Source organism: Oryzias melastigma, linkage group LG15 (assembly GCF_002922805.2).
Source record: "Oryzias melastigma strain HK-1 linkage group LG15, ASM292280v2, whole genome shotgun sequence".
Lineage (NCBI taxonomy): Eukaryota > Metazoa > Chordata > Actinopteri > Beloniformes > Adrianichthyidae > Oryzias > Oryzias melastigma.
The window spans coordinates 10,433,077-10,454,729 of NC_050526.1; the positions used below are offsets into that span (position 1 = coordinate 10,433,077).

Here is a 21,653-nt window from a genome sequence, read left to right on the forward strand (position 1 = left end):
GAGAAAAAAGAAGTAAAGAATTCCATCAAAGTGGTAGTCTGAGTCTGTGATTGCTGTCAGACTAGGTTTGTCTCAACAGAGCTGTTTGTGGCTCAAAGACTGCCTTCACACAAACGTCTCCAACCACACACTCTAGACTCCGTTTGCCCCCCCCCTCCCTATCACCTCACTTCTTCTTTTTTTATTTTTTGCCACTTCTATTACTTTGTCGTGTTTCCTTCCTCTTTCCACCTCCAAGCCTTGGTTCCCCTTCTCTCCTCCTTCTTCCCCCTCTGTGTGTTTTTTATTCCATGTTCCGTGCCCAAAATGTCTGGAAAATGCTGACCCACCTCAGGAGCATATGCTAAATCTGAAATACCTCTAAATTTTTTTAAGTGGATATGATTTAAGGCTAATCCATCTTTGAGCTTCCCAGAGGTGGAAATAACTTTTCCATGAACAACCACAGTCATTCATTTCAGTCTGTGCTCGCCGGCTGAAAATCTGCCTCATTGCTAACTAATTAAGCATTTTCTGTCTGTTCCCACCTGTATTTGCCTTAATACACTTTTATCCACGCAGCTTTTCTGCCTCGCTGCTTTGCTCGCTCTCGTTTGCAGCAGCCTTGACTCCCTCTGCTCCTTCTCAAGGATGAGTAAATTCTAGTTTATATTCTGTTCATCAGAACGCATGCAAGTGGATACATTTGCATTCAGAAGTGCGGCCCATCTGAGGAATTTAAAAGCTGTTTCCAGTTCAAGACACCACTCTTTACATAAGAAGATGGGCTCCTCTCAACGCTGTGTTTGGGGCCACCACAGTGACCCGATTTAGACACATTCGCTGGTGTTTCTGTCAGCCTGCTTATCTTCCAGTTGTCTGTCGGTTTGTGCCTTCAGGCCTCCATCTTTTATTGTTCTGGACAGATAAAGAGATTGAGTCTCACAGAAAAAAGGGGGGCTGCAAAATCACTCACACACAGACACATTCATGGCCGCGCAGACACACACAGACACACAATCAGATGGCTCTTTGGATGAAAGGGTCATTGTGGTAGCACAGCTACAAATCCTGGCAGCACTCTACAGCGATCGCACACACTTGTGCGCGTGCACACACACACAAAATTCTTCCTAAACAAAACACTTCTTGTCTTTAAAACCAGGAAGCTTGACCCATCTGAACTCATAAAGGAACACACACAGTCACACATTACTGACTTTAGGGGACACCACTGTGACTTGCAAGGGAATCCGAAAAATTCTGTTATTTTTTTAAAGTACAGAATCAATGTTTAGATTCATTAAATACAGAATATTGAGTTTGTCTTTATGATGTGGCCATATGAAAAAAAGAAAAAAAAATTAGAAAAAATGTCCCCACGATACCAGGAAAACCACTTTCACACACACGGCCAGACACACACTGCCACATGCAGAGGACTAATAAAGGTGGATTACCCTCATTTACAAATGTATGGCTTTGTGGCTGACCCATCAGCAAAAGTGGTGGCAGCAAAGCCCCATGAATTATTCAGCCCCTCCTTAAGGGTTAAAACGGCTGGAAAATGGGCTTTTCAGGATCTGAAAGGATGACAGAGCATACGTTTAAAAAGTCCAGATTAAGACAAGAGCGGGATGAGGGACTTTCAGATGACTAATCTTCTTTATTTTTATTACCTAAAGCACAAAATAAAAATTGAACACATGGGTTAAATATATTAGTGTATTTGAAATCACAATCATTCCATCAATACAGCACAAATCTAATAAATAGATAAATGAAATTAAAATGTAAACTTATTAGGGATAAATTGATTTTACTAATAATTTCAAATTTGTCGTTTAAGAAGATTAATTTGGGAGAAAATCATTATTTTATTTGCCAGCTCTATACTTTCTTGGCTTCCATTGTTTGAAGAAAGGCCACCCCGCCCGGTACGCACAGATGTTAAATGCCAGCTTGCAAAGAGGAACCTGTTCCCAAAACAAGTACAGTTTATTTGGTTATGGAGCTGATTTGGTTTTGGCTGGGTGGCTCAGTGGGCTAGGTGAAGGGCTGACACACAGAAGCCCTGGGTTCGATTCCAGGGTTGTCCACTGATCTCCAACCAGATTGGGTCCTTAGGCAAGACCCTTGACGCTGCTGCCTAACTGGGTCCCTGTGCCCCTCAAGTACAGGGTTGTGTCAGGAAGGGCATCCGGCGTAAAAACTCTGCCAAATCACTGATGCGAAACAGTGGGTGCTGTTACGCTGTGGCGACCCCGAAAGGGATAAGCTGAAAGTGAACTACAGACTTGGAACAATCAGTTTGATGGCTGTTGCTACCAAAAGTAAGAGTACAATAAATTTTGCGGAAGCTAAAAAAAAAAACCACCAGCTGCGGCGTTTTACGAACATTTTACGGCTTATATTTAGTTGCTCTTTATGTATATCTCAACTTCCAAAAGAGATGTTAAATGAAATTTTTTTTGTTAAATATATTTTTTCCTTTGTAATTTTTGTTAAAAAAAACTAAAAGGAGTGAGAAAAAAATCACTTAAAGTCAGAAACCAAAATTTTATTATTACAACTTTTATTACTTTTATTTGTACTTTTTCGGCAACACTGTGCATACTTAAAACCAATAGAAAATATTTGCAAGATATGTATAATATACATGTATATGATATAATAAAATGTATTATATATATGTGTGTACAGTATACGGTACATATGTAAGGAAAGCTATTTTTTACAGAGAGCTAATTAAGAAGAAGAAGATTTAAAGCCTCGTTTCCATTGATCAGTCTGGTATATGGTTCAGTACGGAGTGATACGGTGATTCTGGTGAGCGCTTCCACTCAGTTCAGCCTCGCTTTCACTGGGCGGTCTCTTTTCATGGCGTAAGCGTGGTGTAGACCACTAGCGTGTCATTGCATCATTGTAGTCCGTCGACTAGAAAAGCAACAACAATGGAGTTCATCTAGCAGCCAGTCTTTTTCTTGCATTTTTCCTGGTACATTGTGCATAAGAGGAATTTAATGTTGTTTGAGAGACTATTACTGGCGTTGTTGAATCCACAAAAAAAAACAAATGTTTAAAAACATTGGAAACGTTAGCTTAAATAGAACTACGTTGGGGCTTTGTAATGTCGACATCACTTTCTGCCATCACTTTCCGCCCCAACCGTTCCGCTCCACTTTTCTATAGACCTACAACGGATGGGGGTCCTCAAGAGATATAGTTTGATACTGTTTAAGGGGTCTATTTTAGAATTGAAATGCTCAAAGTACCGGACTGTAGTGCTCAGTGGAAACGAGGCTCAATTGATCCAACGATGGAGAAATTGCTCGAAAAACAAGAGATAACAATAAAGACAACACATAGTAATTTATAGCAGCAATTTGTGGTTGTTTTTTTACTGATAACTGAGATGAAAAAATGGAATACAAAAAGTACAAAACTACATAATTCCTTTTTGTTCTGTTTTGATCTTCTTAGACATTTTAAAAATATATATTTGATACAGTTTATGATGGAAAATCAGTTTTAGTTTCTGGTCTTTGTGTAAGATTTCAGCATAAATTCTTTACCAAAATGCAAAAAAGTTGCCTTTTTTTGCAAATCTTTTATAAAGTAAAGCAAGACTTTAACGGTTATGAATTAAATGTCTCTCTCATGGACATACAATACATTAAACATTAGTTAATGTGGAAGAAAATGAATCAACAGCAAAATCAGAATGCATGACCGTGGCTCCTAATGACTTCCAATTTTTCCATGTCGGATAAGAAAAATAGTTTTCGCATTACTTCCACACAGAGTGATCTGAGGACATAAAGAGTGAAGATTAAACATTCCTCCCCACGATGACTGCCCTCACTGGCCTTGGAGACAAAGGTGAATCTACCAAAAACAAATCTCTGTGTCCTCCAACACCCCTCCCCTCCATCTGTCCTTCTCTCCCCATCTCTCTCTTTTTTCTTTGTGTCTCAACCTTTTTCCTTCATCAAACCTTTGATTGCGGAGTCCGTCCAGGCGTGTGTAATTGATCGTGGCAGGCGTGTTTGCGGTGAGTCTGTGTGCGCCGCTGCTTTAGACCAACAAACCCCCATCCTCTCCTCTATCAGCACACATTGAGTTTCTAAAGACCAGAGAAGTTTTTGAGAGTCATACCAGATGTTCCAAGCATCATACTGTCACAAAAACATCCTCTCCTTCTTTTGCTCTCGGTTTCCTTCTGTCCCGTTCCTTTTCTCACTCATCTGGCCTTTTATTCTCCTATTTTTTTACACAGCCTCTTCTCCATCCTCACTTCATCTTGTAATTTTCCTCTCCCATCCCTACATCGCTCTTAAGAGCATCTCTGTTTTTTGTTGTCTTTGTGCCACGTGCATCCTTCCTTTCCCTGCCCCCCCATCCCAAATGGAGCTTTTTCTGCTCCATTTTCTCCTTTTTTCCCCGATTTTCCTTTTACCCTCAACCGATCCATTTTCTCATCAGTTCCTCTCCCGCATTTCCTTCCGCTGCATCCCTTCTTTTCCGTCAATGCAACTCTGTAGTTTGACTCCGCGGTCCATTCAGTTGTAGCTCAATAAACCAAAAAATTTTGGGGGAAAAGCAGAACAGGGCCTTTTATGTAATGAATTAATCACATCTCAATATTCTGGATGTGACAGATGTGCAAAAGAAAGAAGTTTTAATATTTCTGCGTCACGCCTCACAGTTTTCATTCAATCTCACTCCTGAAGTATTTCCTGTATTAATGGATCCCTCAGCCTGAATAGAATCTTTTTTATGCCTTTACTAACCATCTGTACTCCTTTCATTAATATCTCCTGTTTCGCATCAGTTTTTACTTTTCTTTCATCTTCTTTTTCTTCCCTATAAGCTCGACGATTCTCCACTCCGATCTTTTTTTCTTCCCCCAGCTGTCATCAGCTGGTTTTATCTTATGATCCACCTCCCCTCTGCCACCACATGATAAACTACTTCAATGCTGTACACAATTCAATAGATAAAATTAAAACAGATGAAAAACAGAAGATGGGGGAGGGGTTACATATCTGTACAAGCCCTTGTCTTTATTTATCCCTGCATTTTTTGCCCCACATTCTTAACTTTTTTTTACATTTTCTTACAGTTTTTCACACATTCATTGATGCATGCATCAACAAAAATAAATATGTTGCATTCCATCATATTTATCTGTCAACAAGAAGTAAAGATATTGTAGAAATGTTCCACTTTTTTCATAAAAAGTTATCCAAAACTTTTGAGCTCAAAAGGAGGAAGTTGACAGTCAGCTAGAATGGTGTTTTAAATAGTGATAAGACGATCCAGTTGTGATCAAGTCCAGAATCTGGGTCATGGATCTTGTGAGGCAGTGATCCAGGTTCGATCTATATCACATATTCATGGTTCCTACATTTAATCTAGTATATAAAGCTGAAAATGTAGTAATAATCGCTCACTTCAGCCTCACAAAAGCTGGCCCACAGAAATATTGTCTGACGTGAAACCTTTCCATGGCCTGAAAAAGGTTGGTGTAAGATATCACAAAATACTCATCTCTTCCATCCCTCTGTATTTGTTTCCCTTTCATCTCTCCATCCTGCCACTACTTATTCTCACTTCACCCACTCTTCCAGTTCCCTCTCATTGCCGTCCTCCATCCTGTCCCGCCTTCTCCTCCACCCCCTCGTCCATTTCTTCCCGTATTGATCTGGCTGTCCATGATATGTCATGGTGATTGACAGCCCCTAATTGGCCTAATCCCACCCCCAGGGGCCCTGTGGCTCTGTGGCTGATCTGGATACAGCTGTCCCATTGTGCAACAGCTGACACCCTGACCCTCCAGAATCACGGCGAAACAAACACAAGAGATGGAGAGACAAGAAGAAGATGCAAACGTGCAGCCGCCTTTATTTTGCTTTAGCTTTTGTGGCGAACAAATCCTGGCAGAGGAGAGTCACAGCTTCACTCTAACATATGTAACTAGGTCACAGTACCTGGATTGAAAGGAGCGCAAAGAGAGGCTGACATGCCAAAACAAGACAGACGTTTGGATGCAGTCCTTCACGCGCTAACAGAAGGCTTTTGCCAAGTGGTTTGACAGACGACACTCCAGCTCAAAGGTCAGCTCTTCTTTGTGCGCATCAACAACCATGTGTCTCGTCAGAGTGTCCTTGAACAAGAACCGCTGAGGCCGGGACGGGGAAGAGAAAGAGCGAGACAGACAGTCCCCCAGCTGACCCAGATTAGCTTAGCTCTATTGAGGAGGTAAGGGGCAGAACTCAAGGTCTTACACGATGCTGCTGGGCTTTCATCCACACCCACAACCCATTTATCCAGTAACTGACGCCCACTGTTTACATTCAGATTAGCCCATGGAGACCTCACAAGCCGAACGCTGCGTCTTAAAGACAGGTCATGATCTGATCATCTGGAGGCCATTAATGGCTTTAAACTTTTAAAGCTCCTTTAGGACGAGATCAGAGCTCCAGATTGCAACCATTTAGTGGAATTTAGCAACTTTCTGATGCAGGGCAGCTTTAGAAAATGACCTTCGTTTGTTTCTATGGTGCAACACAGAAGATTTGATGTGAGAAATAGGAGCTAAAAAGAGTCTGTCCGCGTCATAACAACAATAGGAATATCCGTGCCATCTGGAAGCCTCACTCTCACATCCTCAAATCCTTTTCCCAAAACCCCTGAAGCCTCTCCTTAACTTTGGCTTTTCTCTTTCAAATTAAAACTTTATTTTTTTAAAGAAATATATTTCATAAAATCTAGTTTGTGAGAAGTTGCACTTTTGCACATAGCCCTGATATCTGTAGGTAAAAAAAATTAAACAAATAAATAAAAATGAGAAAATGTATTTTTTCCCAAAGAGGGTTTTACTCAAAGTAGTATTTTTGTTGGGCGAACAGAAAAAAGTGAGAAAAGCAGAGTTTACTTAAGTTCACAGTAACTTCATGAACCATATAAATCTACTATTGCCTTTTTTTGGTTCTGATCAAAGTAGAAACCATCAAAGGATTTTGTGCAGAAATGGGAAATGACTGTTTTTCCAAATGTATTTAAAAGCTTACTGTCCAGATTAAGACTCACACACAGGATGCATTTAGAATACATACAAAAAATATGTAATCTTATAATATAAAGCCACCACATAGTAAAGGGAGATTAAAGGTGGATTTTGTCATCGGTTTCGAAACATTTAAAGACTTAAAAAACGATTACAATAAAAACATGGAAAGATTAAAACAAAAAAAATATCTTATTATTGTCTAGATCAGGGGTGCCTCAACTTTTTTGCTCAAAAGGCCGTAATTTAAATGGGATCCCGGTCCGCGGGCCAAATCATTTTTTTTGCATGTCATTAAATAAAAGGAGAAAATAAAGAGTATGATTTGATTTATTATCTTATTCTGTATTCATTAACGCAGCAAACATTAGTAAGAATTAAAAGTAAATATAATTTGTCTTTGAAACCTTCAACAGCAAGGCCTCACTGGTCAAGTTGGTTAGTTGCCAGTTTTTAAGTAAATAACCATTTCAATAAAAACTATGTTTTTGGCATTTCTAACATGTTCTTGTGGCATTTTTCTGATAATGGAGGACATATATTTAAAAAAACATGAGCGTTTTTGTTTTTTTTGAGTATTTCTTTAATCAAATCGCGAATCAGGAGCAGACAATAAAATGATGTTTGAAATCTTGTATTTGTGATGTAGAAGATATGTTTAGTCCTACAAGGGCTCTAAAACAACTTAAGTTTTTTTTAGTTTGGCTAAAAACAGCATGATCATAATTAAAAGACCACTGGGAATGCTTTAAGTAAAGATCAAAAGACGTCCAGAGTTGGACTTTAAATAACTTTGGTGGTATTCACATTGATAGAGAGAGAAATACTGATTGGCTGTTTTCAGACCATTACACTGAGCACAAATGTGTAATGACCCTAGCTAGCACGGTAAATCACACGTCACACTCCTCACCCCCAACCCACTGACACACACCATCAAGTCAGGTAGACACCAGAGAACACAAGGGTCATTGTGCTCAAACATCCTCCTCTGCAAAGCGATCCCCCTGCTGGCTCCCTCCCCATTCTCTCCTTTCCAAAGCAGTGCTTGGACACGCTGAGTGCTTGACAATGAGCCCCCTCTTCCAAACCCACATTTTGTAGCCAGGTCCCCCCTCAACCCGCGAACCCTCCCCACATGCACTTTCTGTCTCCAGGTCGACACAGAGAGATCTTTGTTGTTCTGAGCTGCAATCTCATACCTCGGCGAGCCTGCTGTTCTCAAAAGAAGCCAAAACTCTCTTCAACTGATGTGTGTGAGTTCAGAGGAAACTGAGGCTAAAGGCCTCCGTCTGTATTCTTACTCTGCAACAACTATGCCTTCTGATCCAGTTTGGTATCCAAAAAAAAATTACATCACACCTTGTATTCATAAAGCACTCAGCAATGATTATCAGGTATGATGAGTAATAAATCTACAGTTGATTTGAAACTGCAGCACATTTTTTCATATAGTAGATTTTCTGATTAAGTTATTATTAACAAAATAAAAAATAAAACTAAAGTGAGTCAGGTGATGGTTCTTGATTGCATACAAATCATCAACTTGGAGATATGGGAAATTGGTAAAAACGCAAAATATATATATGTACATATTTTTATTTTCAAACAGCCCATTACTGTGTATCCATTGGGTGTTTATCTGACTTCGCAGTTTGGGAGATTTTGCCTTCTTTAGACCAAAATTTGGGATCACAGTCAATTTGTCACCATAGAACAATTGTTGTGAGCCAATGTCTTAAATCTGAGTCATCCATCAAGGAATCAGGAATTCTGCCTTCAAGAAATCACAGTATTATTTTTGTGTTGTGTCGGAAATCATCTCAGCTACTGAAAACTCCTTCACTGTTCAAACTGCACAAGAAAAATACAGTATCTGCAGTATAAGTAGAAAATGGAAATCCTCCCAAATGAAAGATTTTTCTCAGCCTCAAAATGTCAGAGCAATATGTTTTCTTTGATATATTTCTTTTCATGTGTGGAGTCAAACCAGGTGACATTCAGCTTATTGCTCTAAACAGCTCGGCTGGCTGAACAAAACAGCCGCACAGTTTCTAATATAAAAAGGTCAAAAAGCTGCCTGGACAAGCGGCGATCTGTTTACCTCTGCATGCTCTCTTTAGTGCACAGGCAGCACCATGCTTTGCTCTTTAGGCAGATCACCTGTGAGGATATTATGGAGGCTGCATCCACCTCTTGAATCTCCTTCAACGGAGGTGCGTCTAAGTCTTCATCCACCACATTTTCTAGACAAAAAAAGCAATAAAACTTAAAAGCTCAATTTATTTTCACAAAATAAAAAAAAAAACAAACCCAGAGAGCTTTATATAAGGATTAATTTTGCTGAAAATAAGGTAGAGTTTTATTGCTAGATAACGCAGCCAACGTGTAGCTTTTTCTGATTTTTATTATGTGTTACTAATATGTTGGGAGTTGACGTAGTCACAGTAATGTTTCTTTTAGCAATATTACTCTGTTAATTTTTTTTTTTTTTTTCGGGTTACAAAAGAAGTTGGGATGTACAGAAATTATGAAAACGCTAATGCGGCTAATGTGTAGCAGTTTTTTTATTTTACATATTGCTAGCAAAGTGGGGAGTTAGCATCAGAAAAGTAATGTTTGTTTCAGCAATATTAGTCTGTTTTTTATGTGTTGCAAGCAATGTTGGGAGTTACAGGTTTTGTGAATTTGCTAATGTAGCTAATATGTAGGAGCGTCGAACTGTTTTTTTTTACACGTTTCTAACAAGGTTGGGAGTTAGCGTCAGCACAGCAATGTCTGTTTCAGCAAAATTAGTTTAATTTACATGTTGCAAACAAGGTTGGGAGTTACAGATGTGATGCTAACGCAGGTAACATGTAGCAGGGTCAAATTGTGTTTTGTTCACGCATTACTAACAAGGTTTGGAGTTAGCGTCAGCATAGTAATGTTTGTTTTATCAATATCAATTTGTTTTTTTATATGTTACAAACAACGTTGGGAGTGAGAGGAATTCTGAATATGCTAATGTAGCTAACTTGGCGGTGTTGAACTATGTTTTTTTATTGTGTTGTCATCAAGGTTGGGAGTTACAGGTATTGTGAATATGCTAACGTGGCTAACATGTAGCGGTGTCAAACTATTTTTGTTTTTACAAGTTATTAACAAGGTTGGAGTTAGCATCAGCACAGTAATGCTTTTTTCTGCTCTATGAGTCTGTTTTTTTACGTGTTGCAAACAAAGTTGGGAGTTACTGGAATTAAGAATATGCCAACACGGTTAACTTGTAGCTGTGTCGAACAGTGCTTTTTTTTATGTGTTGCTATCAAGGTTTGGAAGAACAGGCATAGTGAATATGCTAACGTGGCTAACGTGCAGCGGTATCAAACTGTGTTTTTTAGCGTCGGCACAGTAATGTTTTTTTCACCGATATTAGCCTGTTTTTTACGTGTTGGAAACAAGGTTAGGAGTTACTGAAATTATGAAAATGCTCACATGACAAACTTGTAGCTGAGCCGAAATGTTGTTTTTTTATGCATTTGGCATCAATGTTGGGAGTTACAGGTATTGTGAACATGCTAACGCAGCTAATGCGTCGCGGTCTCAAATGTTTTTTTTTTTTTTACATGCTATTAACAAGGTTGGAAGTGAGCGTCTGCACAGTAATGTTTGTTTCAGCGATATTAGTCTGTTTTTATATGTTGCAAACAAGATTGTGAATTACAGATAATGTGAATACGCTAACGTGGTTTACGTTTTCAACTTGGCTAACTCGTAGCATGCTACGAACAAGTTCTAGTTACTGTAAATGCAGTTAATAAACACTGACAAACTTATCTTTGACTTTCGTCTTACTCAATCTGTATTGTACTTTGGTGAGCCTTAAGTGGAAAAAAAAAAAAGTAAAAACAGACAATTAATTAATGGTGACCCTTATAGTCCTGTGTGCCCCATAGTGCAGGAAATACGGTAAAACCACCTGCAGCCGGGTCCATTGACTAGCTTCTCCAAACAGCTTCAACAAAAACAAAGCCACTGCTCTGCAAACACGCAGCTATGCGTGACCTTGCCAGTCTCACCTTTGGGTGACATGGACTCGTGCAGACAGATTGCCCGGAAGGACTTTCATTTGCTCCTGTGACAATGCTCAGGTGCATGGGAATGTGTGCACAAATGCACATCCAGCACTCTGACCTTGCATGGTCAGCTCTAACATGTGAAAATGCGTGCATGGGGCGACACATGCTGTGACCTTGTTTGTTTAACCTTGCCACTAGAATATCAACAGTCTTGATTGGATTTTCTTTTGTGATATCACACAAAGAGAAATGACAAATGTGATGTCCCCACACATTAAAGCTGGAAATGTATACAGAGGATTAAATTGGCTCAATGGAACTGGAATAAACCCAGATGGATTCTCTGAACTTCATGTAGGCCATTAAAACTGCACGTGTTTGGAATCAAAGATTCTCGCTCCAAAGCAGAGTGAAAAAACGTTTAGAGATGACTAAATCTGAAACCAACATTCCTTAAAAAGCCAGTCCATGTTTAGTTAATGATGAAGTTGAGAGAAGTTGAATGCTCTCTAACATTCTTATCATGCTTTGGTGGGCAGAATCAACTTTGCTTTTAAGATTTCGGCATTCCAATTTATATTACACACATGGATTAGTGGCAGGATGAGGAAAAGTGACTGGGGGTCGGCAAATCTGCCTCCTTATCAGCTCTTCCAACACTGTTTCTCTCCTGCCACATATATATAACTGCTGCAAAAATAATAATTAGCCAATCCTAGAGGATATATCTGTCATTTCACTGGAAAAAGGTCAACGCAGTCACAGCTGCAGCTGAAACGTGGAGCCACGACAGCGAGGAGGAGAGATGAAGAGTGAGCGGGAAAGGGAGTCGACTTAAAAGAAAAGTGAAAAATGAGAGGAGAGGGAACAAACGTGTGAAAACTGAGAGCAGAAATGACAAGTAAGGAAGACGTGAGGGTTTGCTCACAGAACATTTTCTTAGTGTCACAGTTGTGGGAGGCAAGAAAAAGAAAACCAGTGGAGAAAAGAGAAAAATGGGCTGGTGGGATTCAGAAAGAAAAACAAAGAGGGGGTGAGGTGGGGGTCGGGGGGGTTATTATGGTAAAGAGGTCAAGCTTGCAGTGATGCTCTGTCTCTGACATATGAAAACAGAAATTTACACGCATGATTTGAGTACAGCAATGTGTGTTGACATCACATGTGGACGGCTTTTCTGTCTTCTGTGAACCAAGTGAGTCATCATTTGTCCACAAAGCGTTTGATATGCTGCCAATAGACTCTGAAATCCCAACTTGCTCTGAAAAAGGAAGACCAATAAACAAAGACAAGCTTAATGCTTCGTTCTAATTTACTGTTTCACGCAGAAAACATGATCTTGAACGCCAGAAAGAGCTTTCAGCATTTACGTCCTGCTGCGGGGTGATGACTAAAAGTCTCTTGAATCTCTCCTCACCTGTTTATTTTTGGAGTTTTTCATTGTGTTTCTCTACAGCACAGCGGGGACAGATGAGAGATGAGAGGAAGATGACGAAGGCATACTGAAGAGGACAGGAAAGGAAGGAGAAATTAGGAGAGAATGGCGCAGAAGAAGAGGATGATGGGACGAGAGAGGGAGACAGGAGTGATGAGAAGTGCTAGATAAGTCTCGAAATGATCAAAGCTTTACTTTGACATCAAGTGCGAGTCTTGGCTGCATGCTGACTGGCTAATGGTGGAGATACACACTCGCTTTAAAATGTTGAGGCAAAGAATCTTCAGTATGTGAATAACACTGACATGCACTGCATTTTTTTAACCAGACATGGATTGAATCTGATCATCTCAAAACATCTGCAACTAAACCAACCAGCTTTGGAGGAAGATAATCCTCTGTGGTTTTCATGACCAGACAAAGCGCTGCCGCTCAGAAAGTCGACTCGGTTAAAACATCAAACCATTTTTGAAGTATCTGACCAACCTCTTACCATGAAATAATTTTTTAAGGCGAAAAGCATGGGTCTCAGACTGGCAGCCCACGGGCCATTTGTGACCCCCGCCTAAATATGTAAGTTCAATGTCTACTAAGCAATATCTTCTGCATGTCCAAGCTTCTTTGATAATAGCTTTGGGATGTTTCAACTTTATGTTTAAAACTTTGCATTTGATATTGTCGTTGGATCTGGTCATCAGAAAAGTCCTTAGCAACAGTTGCTAGCGTCGTTAGCTCCTGTCGTTTTCCATGATACGCAGAAGATATTGCTTAGTAGTACATAGACATAAACAGATGATCAATAAACTTGTTTAGAAGACATAGGCAATTGACCAATTAAATAGACAGTGGACGCAAAAACATATTTTTATGCACAAATGGAACCCAATATGGCCCAACCTCAGCCAGACTCCGCCATTAGTGACCCCAAGGTAAAGAGAGTTTGGGAACCCTGGCCTAAAGAATTCAAAACAAGAAAAAGTACACCCTATAAAGGATGATTAGGCTGCTTATATTTCCAAAACTGGCTCCAACGCCAATCCCATGAACAAGACATCACACTTAAGAACAATTTCCTGTTCCTCCTGCCTTTGAGGTTCATATTCATAGCGTTTCAGTAAGCAGGGTTTTTTTTTTCTATCTGCTGTGCGCCATGTCACCCAGCTTCATTTTCTACTTTCTTGTTAGTCTAAAAGGCAGCAGAACAGCAGTGGTGTGCAAGGCGATGATCAAATAACAAGCCAGCTGAAGGTCACGCTGTTGCTGAGATGCCAGGGTGCCACTTTTTTTAGTAAACTCTTTGTGTTCTCATACAGGGTTCTTTTTCCTTCCTTTTTTGGATGATCTCCATCAGGAACAGAAAAAGGGGTTCTAGTGAGGTCTAATGTGGGGAAACTTGTTGCTTCTATTTGTTTTTATCTTAATAGCTTGACGGACATGCAGTAATCTTGAAAAGTTGGTTTAGTGGATAGTTTGGACTCATTGCCATACAGGACTTGGTTGTAGTCTGGGCTCTCATAATGTCTTCTGTCCTCAGAACTTCCTTGTTTGTACTCCTAATTCTTAGACTCCGCTCTGGTGTCTGGTTAGGGCACCGGTACCAACAGAGGCATCCTAGTACTGGACCGGTTCTGGTCCCTGGCCGGAGGTTAGGGACCTGTGATTTAATGGGAACAGCAAAAAACAATGAGTTGGGACATCCAAAACGTCAAAAAGTGATGAGTAGGGGTCCTAAACCAATATGTGATGAGTAGGGGTCCTCAACCAAACGTCAATATGTGACGACTTGGGAATGAGAATGTGTTTAATCAACGTGAATCAGCTGATTCCGATGAGGTGAAAAGCGACCTTTCATATCTGCTTTGCCCCACGATGCAGCACTTGAGTCAATATGCAACACATTACTATTTTAAAGTGTTCCATATCAGCGCAAGGCTGCTTTTCTAGAATCCACTACATTAATTGAGTACACAGTTTTTAAGAGTTACAATTGTCAAATGAATGCCAGCCCTGGCGCCAAAGCCAAACGGTTATTAAGCATTAAAAAGTTTGTTTGAACTCAGACCTTAAATCTCGACTTACCAGTAATCATGTGACCATCTGTGATACAAATGTTCCATCATCAATTTGGGGTATCCCATCCTCAAGTTCATAAGTGCACCTGACATCCAATCCCCAAAAGCATTTTGAGGTGAAAACATCTGTAAGCCAGCCATTTGAGAAATCACAAAACAAGACAAGTCCAATCTGGTCTTTAATCGCTTACTTATTGAAGAGTAGAGGAGCATCTTCTCGTTGAGAGTGAGAATCGCAAATGATTGCTTGAGACAGGACCAACAGCAGGAAACTGTAGGATGGTTACACCAGGGGTGTGGCTAATATCCTGGTACCCATCCAACCTCTAATGCCCATCCAGATTTTCTAAAGGCACCTGACCTGGGCACTCAATTCACCAGGAGAACCAAAACTAACATGGCAATGGTCCTGAAGCTCGGAGTTACCCATCCAAAGATTTACATTGACAAAGATGCAAACGCTTCTGGGAGATTGTGCAAATTTTTTGGAATCCACGTAAGAGTTCTTAGAAGGAAAATGTACCTAAAGAAACATTTTTTGACTGAAATTCTAAAACCAACTGTGTGATCCACTGAGGAACCAGAAGCAGAGCTTTGGGATCAACATTTAGAGTTCTGAACAAGATGGAACTTTAGACAAGCACCTTCTGAGGCCATTTCAGTGCATATTTAGCATCTGGTTTCAGCCAGAATTTCTGTGTCAGCATATGTGCTGTGAAGCTAATTCTATTTAGAGGCACCACACCTGTTTGGAGCAGATCTGTCTGCCACCTATGAGCACACCAACACACACAAAGACACTCCTCCTTTAAGGCCTTGGCCGGCTGTCCACACAGTTCACCTTCACAAATTTGTTCCATCAGCAAAGTCAGCCTGCAACAATTAACATAACCATGTTAATTATTATAATCATCCTCACATCACGGGAAGCACACATCCAAAACTATGTGTGTGTGCTACAAGTTTAGCAGAAGTGAATGCTGAAGGTGGAGTCAGAGGGATGGACTGTTCCTTCTGAAGAAGTGAAGATATGAAAGACTCCGACAAACGTTTGATAACCACGCGAGAACTGTCCGAAACCTCCTCACTGATCTGGAGGGTCAAATACTGGACAGATTTAAAGACAAAAACCAGTTTGATGTGAAAAACAACAAGAGTGAGAAGCGTTTTTATGGTGACTGGAAAGGAAACACGAACCTGCACGAGCACACATGTACGAGCACACTGTTAATTATTACTCTCAGTAATGAGAAGCAAACGACTCATTAAATCTCTCCTTGACCCGCGAACAGAATACAGTTCTAACTCTTTTTTCCTCATTTACTCTCAAGTTTCTCTCACAAGTTCTTCAAACCAGAAGATTTCTCAATCATAAATTACTATTAAATCTGAGGAAGCATAGAACCTCACTCAACACAAACATAAAACAAAATCTGTATCCTACTATCTTTTTAGTTGACCTTCATCTAATTTCTTCTGTTTTTCTTTCAGTGTTTTTTATGCTTTTCTGATTAAAAAATTCAAACAAAACACAACATTTAGTTAAACTTGGCTCTATCTCGCTTTACCTCTAACATAAGACTTGTATCATGAGACACGGAGCCACCTGAGCACACCAAACAACTGTCACGGGAAACAAGTTACCATGTTTTCTGCTCTATAGGGCACACCAGATAATAAGGTCTATTTTTAAACTGATGTCATATATAAGGTACACCCCACTGTAAGGCACACTAACTGTCAGTGTGTCAGATTTTATCAGCTGCGTTCACAGTAACTCCAGGACTTGTTTGTAATATGCTACATGTTTGGCAGGTAAGAACTTTTAGCCACATCAGCGTATTCGCAATGCTTGTAACTCCCAACCATGTTTGCAACAGGTATAAATGCAGACTCAAAGTGCTAAAACAAACGTTACTGTGACTACGCTAACTCCAAACATTGTTATTAACAGATAAAAAAAACACAATGCGACACAGCTACGTTAGCCATGTTACACACAATTCTTGTAGCTTCCAACCTTGTTTGCAACATGTCAAAATACAGACTGATGATGCCAAAGCAAACAGTACTGTGACTATGCTAACTCCCAACCTTGATGGTAACACATAAAAAACACAGCCTGATACCGCTGCACGTTAGCCGTGTTAGCAAATTTACGATATATGTAAATGGTAAATGGCGTATACTTATATAGCGCTTTCTACCCTCCTTCAAAGGCCCAAAGCGCTTCATAGTCGCAGACCCATTCACCCATTCACACACTGGTGGTGGCTCCGCTGCTGAACACTGGCGCCAACCTCCCACCAGAGGCAATTCGGGGTTCAGTGTCTTGCCCAAGGACACTTCGACACATGGGCGGGCAAGGCGGGAGTTGACCGCCCTACCGCTGCACCACGACTGCCCTACCACTGCACCACGGCCGCCCAACTCAAACCCTGTTTGAAACGCGTTCAAAGCAGACGGATACAGCAAAAAGCAAACTTTACTGTGACTATGCTAACATGTTAAAAAAAGAAAAACTTAGTCCAACTGTTAGCTGCGTCGGCACATTTTTAGTACGTGTAACTCCATACTTGTTTGTAACATGCTAAAACCAGACTGATAAGGCTAAAACATGTTTCTGTGACTACACTAACTTCCAACCTTGTTAGAAACATGTAAAAAAAAAGGGAAAAAAACAGTCCGACTGCTAGCCATGTTAGCCCCTTTTTCAATATATATAACTCCATACCTGTTTGTAACACACTAAAACTGAGAACGCTAAAACAAACATTACTGTGACTACACTAACTCCCAACTTTTAAAGTAACACATGAAAAAGTCTGACACAAAAACACATTAGCCACGTTAGCATTATTACAACCTACGCCCAACCTTGTTAGAAACATGTAAAAGAAAAAAATGCATTCCGACTGTTAGCTGAATTAGCACATTTTAATACATGTAGATCCATACTTGTTTGTAACATGTTAAAACTAGACTGATAACGCTTAAACAAATGTTTCTGTGACTATGCCAACTGACACCGCTACAAATTAACTACGTTAGCATTATTACAATAACACCCTTGTTAGCGACTTCTAAAAACAAACAGACGAGTATTTTGACAGAGTGCTGCACCTCTCAAAATCACTTTAACATAACGCAACAAGAATGAATCCATACAAAAGGCCCTCTGGATTGTAAGGTGCATTATAGTTTTCTGAAAGAAAATTAAAGCTATTAAGTGCACTTTATATTGCAGAAAATACGGTATGCGGATTCTCTCAAAGATTTGCACTGCTCTGTTGGGTGCTCACACTGATCAATATCCCTCTGCATGTGGAGTAATCACTTTTCATCGTTACTGAATCAATGTAGCTGTCCGCACTGTATTCTGATCAATCGATGAATCGCTCATTAATCCTGGATTAGCATTGATTTAGACTTCACCATTATTGGAACTGCACTGCAGCGTGTCACCTGGCAGTAAATCCGCCGGTCCTCTCACATCTGGTCGCCCTCAGCGATCCAGCTTCCTGTTGGCGACCTCATGACTTCAGCAGAGCTTTAACGTGGTTGTTTTTTTTTTTGTCCTCCAAATAAAGATATTTTCCACTTTAGTGATTTCAGATTTGATTAATTTCCTGTGCTTTTCTGTGGCGGCAGAAAGTGGAGGAAAAAGAAAAAAAACAGCAACTCGTGCACTGTAATTTGACAGAGCTGACTGGTAGAAAACAGGAGGACTAATCAGAACCACATGAGCGCAGGAAAAAGAAAACATACGACTGCATGCTTCAGGCCAAGGAAGCGGACTCTGTCAACAACACTCAACCACCTGTCTCAACTCGAGCGCAAAAAATACCCAGAAAATTGTTTCCTCACCCTCAGTAAATAAAGACCAACCAGCTACTGCTTTCAGGAGGAAAGTAACGGGATTAAAGGTCAGAAACACTAATTACAGACTCTGTCATTTAATCTGTTCAGGCAGAAGATTAGAGTTATAATCCCACTACTCTGCCTAGGAACTCAGAAGTCAGTGTAAACATCTACATGGCATCAATTTAAAACTGATAAAGATGGAGATAAAACATATTTAGTGGGAGGCTGACGTTAGTCTGGTTTTTATCGAATCTACAGACCCAGAGACGGTGAGGAAACGAAACAAAGAACCACCAAGGCAGAACTCAATTTCCCCTAAGAGCCCCCCATCTGTCTCATTGGGAGGTAATGTGAAGGTAACAGAAACCAGTCAGGGTGGACGTGCTTATCCAGGCAGACAAAACGTGTGTGTTTGTGAGTTTGGGGTGCGCAGATTGAATCTTGTTTCCCTGGGGAGCCCAATACCTCCCCATTTCTGGGCGACACTCAGAGGGGGAGAGATTCGGTCAAGAATTTGAACAAAAAAACTCCCTAAAAAAGTGTGTGTGTATGTGTGGGGGGGGGTGTGTGTGTGTGTGTGTGTAGGGGGCAGCTGGAGCAGAGCGACGGCTGCTGCAGCCCAACAGCTCCCTCTGTCGTCCCCCTGAAGAGCCTGGCGTTCACCCCGTCTTTCCTCCGGAGCCTCCTCCTGTTTGTCGCTTTCTCGTTTCAGAGAGCTTGTTTACAGCGTTCCGACATGCGAGCACAAGCAGCTGCTGCCTGATTAAATATAAACACCACGATTACAGTCTAATAAAATAATCTGTCAGTCTTGATCCCTCAAATAGTTTGAGCTCATCTTTTTTTTTTGAATATTGATCTGTTTTAGGACGTAAAAAAAAAAAAAATCAAAGCAACCTGCATGGGCTCTGAGTTGGTTCACTGAAAAGCACTCAAATGTGAAAAGCAAAGATGACCTGTGGAGCAGTCTGGGAGAAAACTCAGCTTATTTTAAACAATATAAAGACAATAAAAATGAAGTTGAAAAAAAGTTCCTCATAGCTAAAGTCATCACCCCCAGAAACCAGCAGCCTTTTTGCGGTTTTTAATATGCACAGATTTACGTGTGTTTGTTAACTCTAATAAATAAAGTCGCCCGTGAAACTCAAGAACTCAGATGACATTTCTGTGTCGCTTTTCTGTGAGAATAGGAAACCTCGTTCCCTCCACGCTTTCATCCGTCATGCCTAAATTTGGGGTTGTTGCTGCCTTTAAAGCACCTTTCCACAAACAAAAAGCCGACTCTCTTGCAGGAACTGCTCATTCCTCGGATAATCAGAGAGGACGGGCCGAGACAGCGTGGCTCTCATAAGTGAATGAGACAAAGTAGAGCTGCTGATGGAAGTCACGCTGGCCTCCTCTCCTCCTCGCAGACTGATAGGAGTCACGCTCTTGCTCCTCTGATCTTCTGACCTGCTGGTTCTCCCACCACCACAACTACCCCCTATCCTCACCAGCTCTGCTGCTCCTCTGTGAATTTTAGGGAGTTAATCAAGAAATTAAACAAGCAGGACTCAGTTTGGGGCTCTCTTTTGACTTTTCTGAAGTATCTGAAGCTGAAAACTTCAGTACTGTTGAAAATGTGCAAACAAGCGAAAACTCACATTTGAGTTATTGACTTTTTATCGTATATATATATATGAACTGTTTTTTTCTCTCTCTTTTTTTTAGTTTACTGCAAGGAACAGCTCAGCAAAGCAGCCAGACCGAGATGGTGAGAACTGCCTCCCCCTCCTCCGTGTCGAATAAAATACAACAGCAGCAAATGATTTTCTCAATGGCTCCCACAAGACCTGAGAGGGGGGAGGAAAAAAGGAAGGGAGAGGTAAGCGCAAACGGGAGAGAAAAGTAAAGGAAGAGGAGAAGAGAAAAGAGTGGAAGACATGAGGTTAGGGAGCTGGATGGGGGGGATTATTGCCTGCTTGAGAGCAGAAATCCTCGGCTGTGCCATGAATACCAAAGAGTCTGCAGCACCGCGTTGGGACGAGAAGCTGCAGATGCTGCTCCGCATCTCCATCCCAGCAGTCATCAACCAAACATCATCTAATAAGGCTCGCTGAGGAGCCGAGGAGCGCAGCGCAGCTTTGCGCAGGTGAAACGCGCGGAAACGCGGCTCTGGTTGGTGGAGCATGAGCTTTTTGGGGGAAGGAATCTGCGTTCCATGAGACAACAAATGATCCATCAGTCAAATAAAATAAAATAAAGAAATAGAAGAAGTGTCTATGTGCCCAGCCAGGCCTGTGCGTGGGAAAAGTTGTGCGCCTCCGTTACGCGGAGTCTCCAGGAAGGCTGTAAGGGGTTTTCTGTGCGCTCAGACGCACGAGAGCTCAAATGGAAACACAAACGCGCGTGCTCTGAGAAATCCCACAAAAATGTAACGGACTACAGAGCGAGGAGCGAGCAGGTTAACAGCCAGGATGCGCACCGTTACTGCGCAAATGAGAAGCCTTGACATTTGGATGAATTCCATTTCACTCTTATAAATAAGCGGAGATTCCATGCAGGATCTGCGCGTGAAAGCAGGGATTGCTTCAGAGAACCAGGAGCTCCTGCAGCATCCCGGGAGCCCACGCGCCTCTCTTACTTCTCGTGTCGCTTTTGCGCGCAAACACAAACATCCCCAGAGCCTGTGTTTGAAAGCATAGGTCTCCAAACTCATCTTACCTTGGAGGTGAGGATCTTTGCGCAGCCCGTCTCCACCAAAGAAATGTCTCCAAGCCGCTGGGGAAACCTTCACTTCTCTAAAGTTGTGCTCTTTCGCCAGATGCCCAACACATCCACTCCATAAAAAAGCTTCGATTCAAACCAGAAAACAGTTTTCTGCTCGTGCGCTTGGAGGGAAATCAAAGCTTTCCAACTGAGCGCAAAACAATGAGTAAAAAACATCCAAAACACAAGCCAAAAAATAATGAATGTGCAGCCCCTGCGACTGGATACGGTCCCCGAGTCGAGGTGATGGAGGGGGGCAGAGATGGTGATGAGGAGGAGGTGGTGGGTGCTGGAGCAGAAAAAGAGGGGAAATCACCGTAGCATCCCTTCTGGTGGACTGGTGCAGCCGGCGCCGTTTCTCCGTCCTCCCTCTCTGAGCCTCTGAAGCGTTGTGAGGGGATCTGAGCGGGTGCGCAGCGGCGGCGGCG

The 21,653-nt window shown here is 41.3% G+C and overlaps 1 protein-coding gene across 1 annotated transcript in view; it reads right to left on the reverse strand.

Moving 5' to 3' along the window:
• Nucleotides 1-21,622, reverse strand: part of LOC112161900 (cadherin 11, type 2, OB-cadherin (osteoblast)) — a 264,903-nt gene extending 243,281 nt beyond the window's left edge. The window contains exon 1 of the mRNA XM_024297437.2: nucleotides 21,181-21,622. The gene's annotated coding sequence lies outside the window, so the exon portion shown is untranslated. The remainder of the gene's footprint in view (nucleotides 1-21,180) is intronic.
• Between the last annotated feature and the right edge of the window lie 31 nt (nucleotides 21,623-21,653).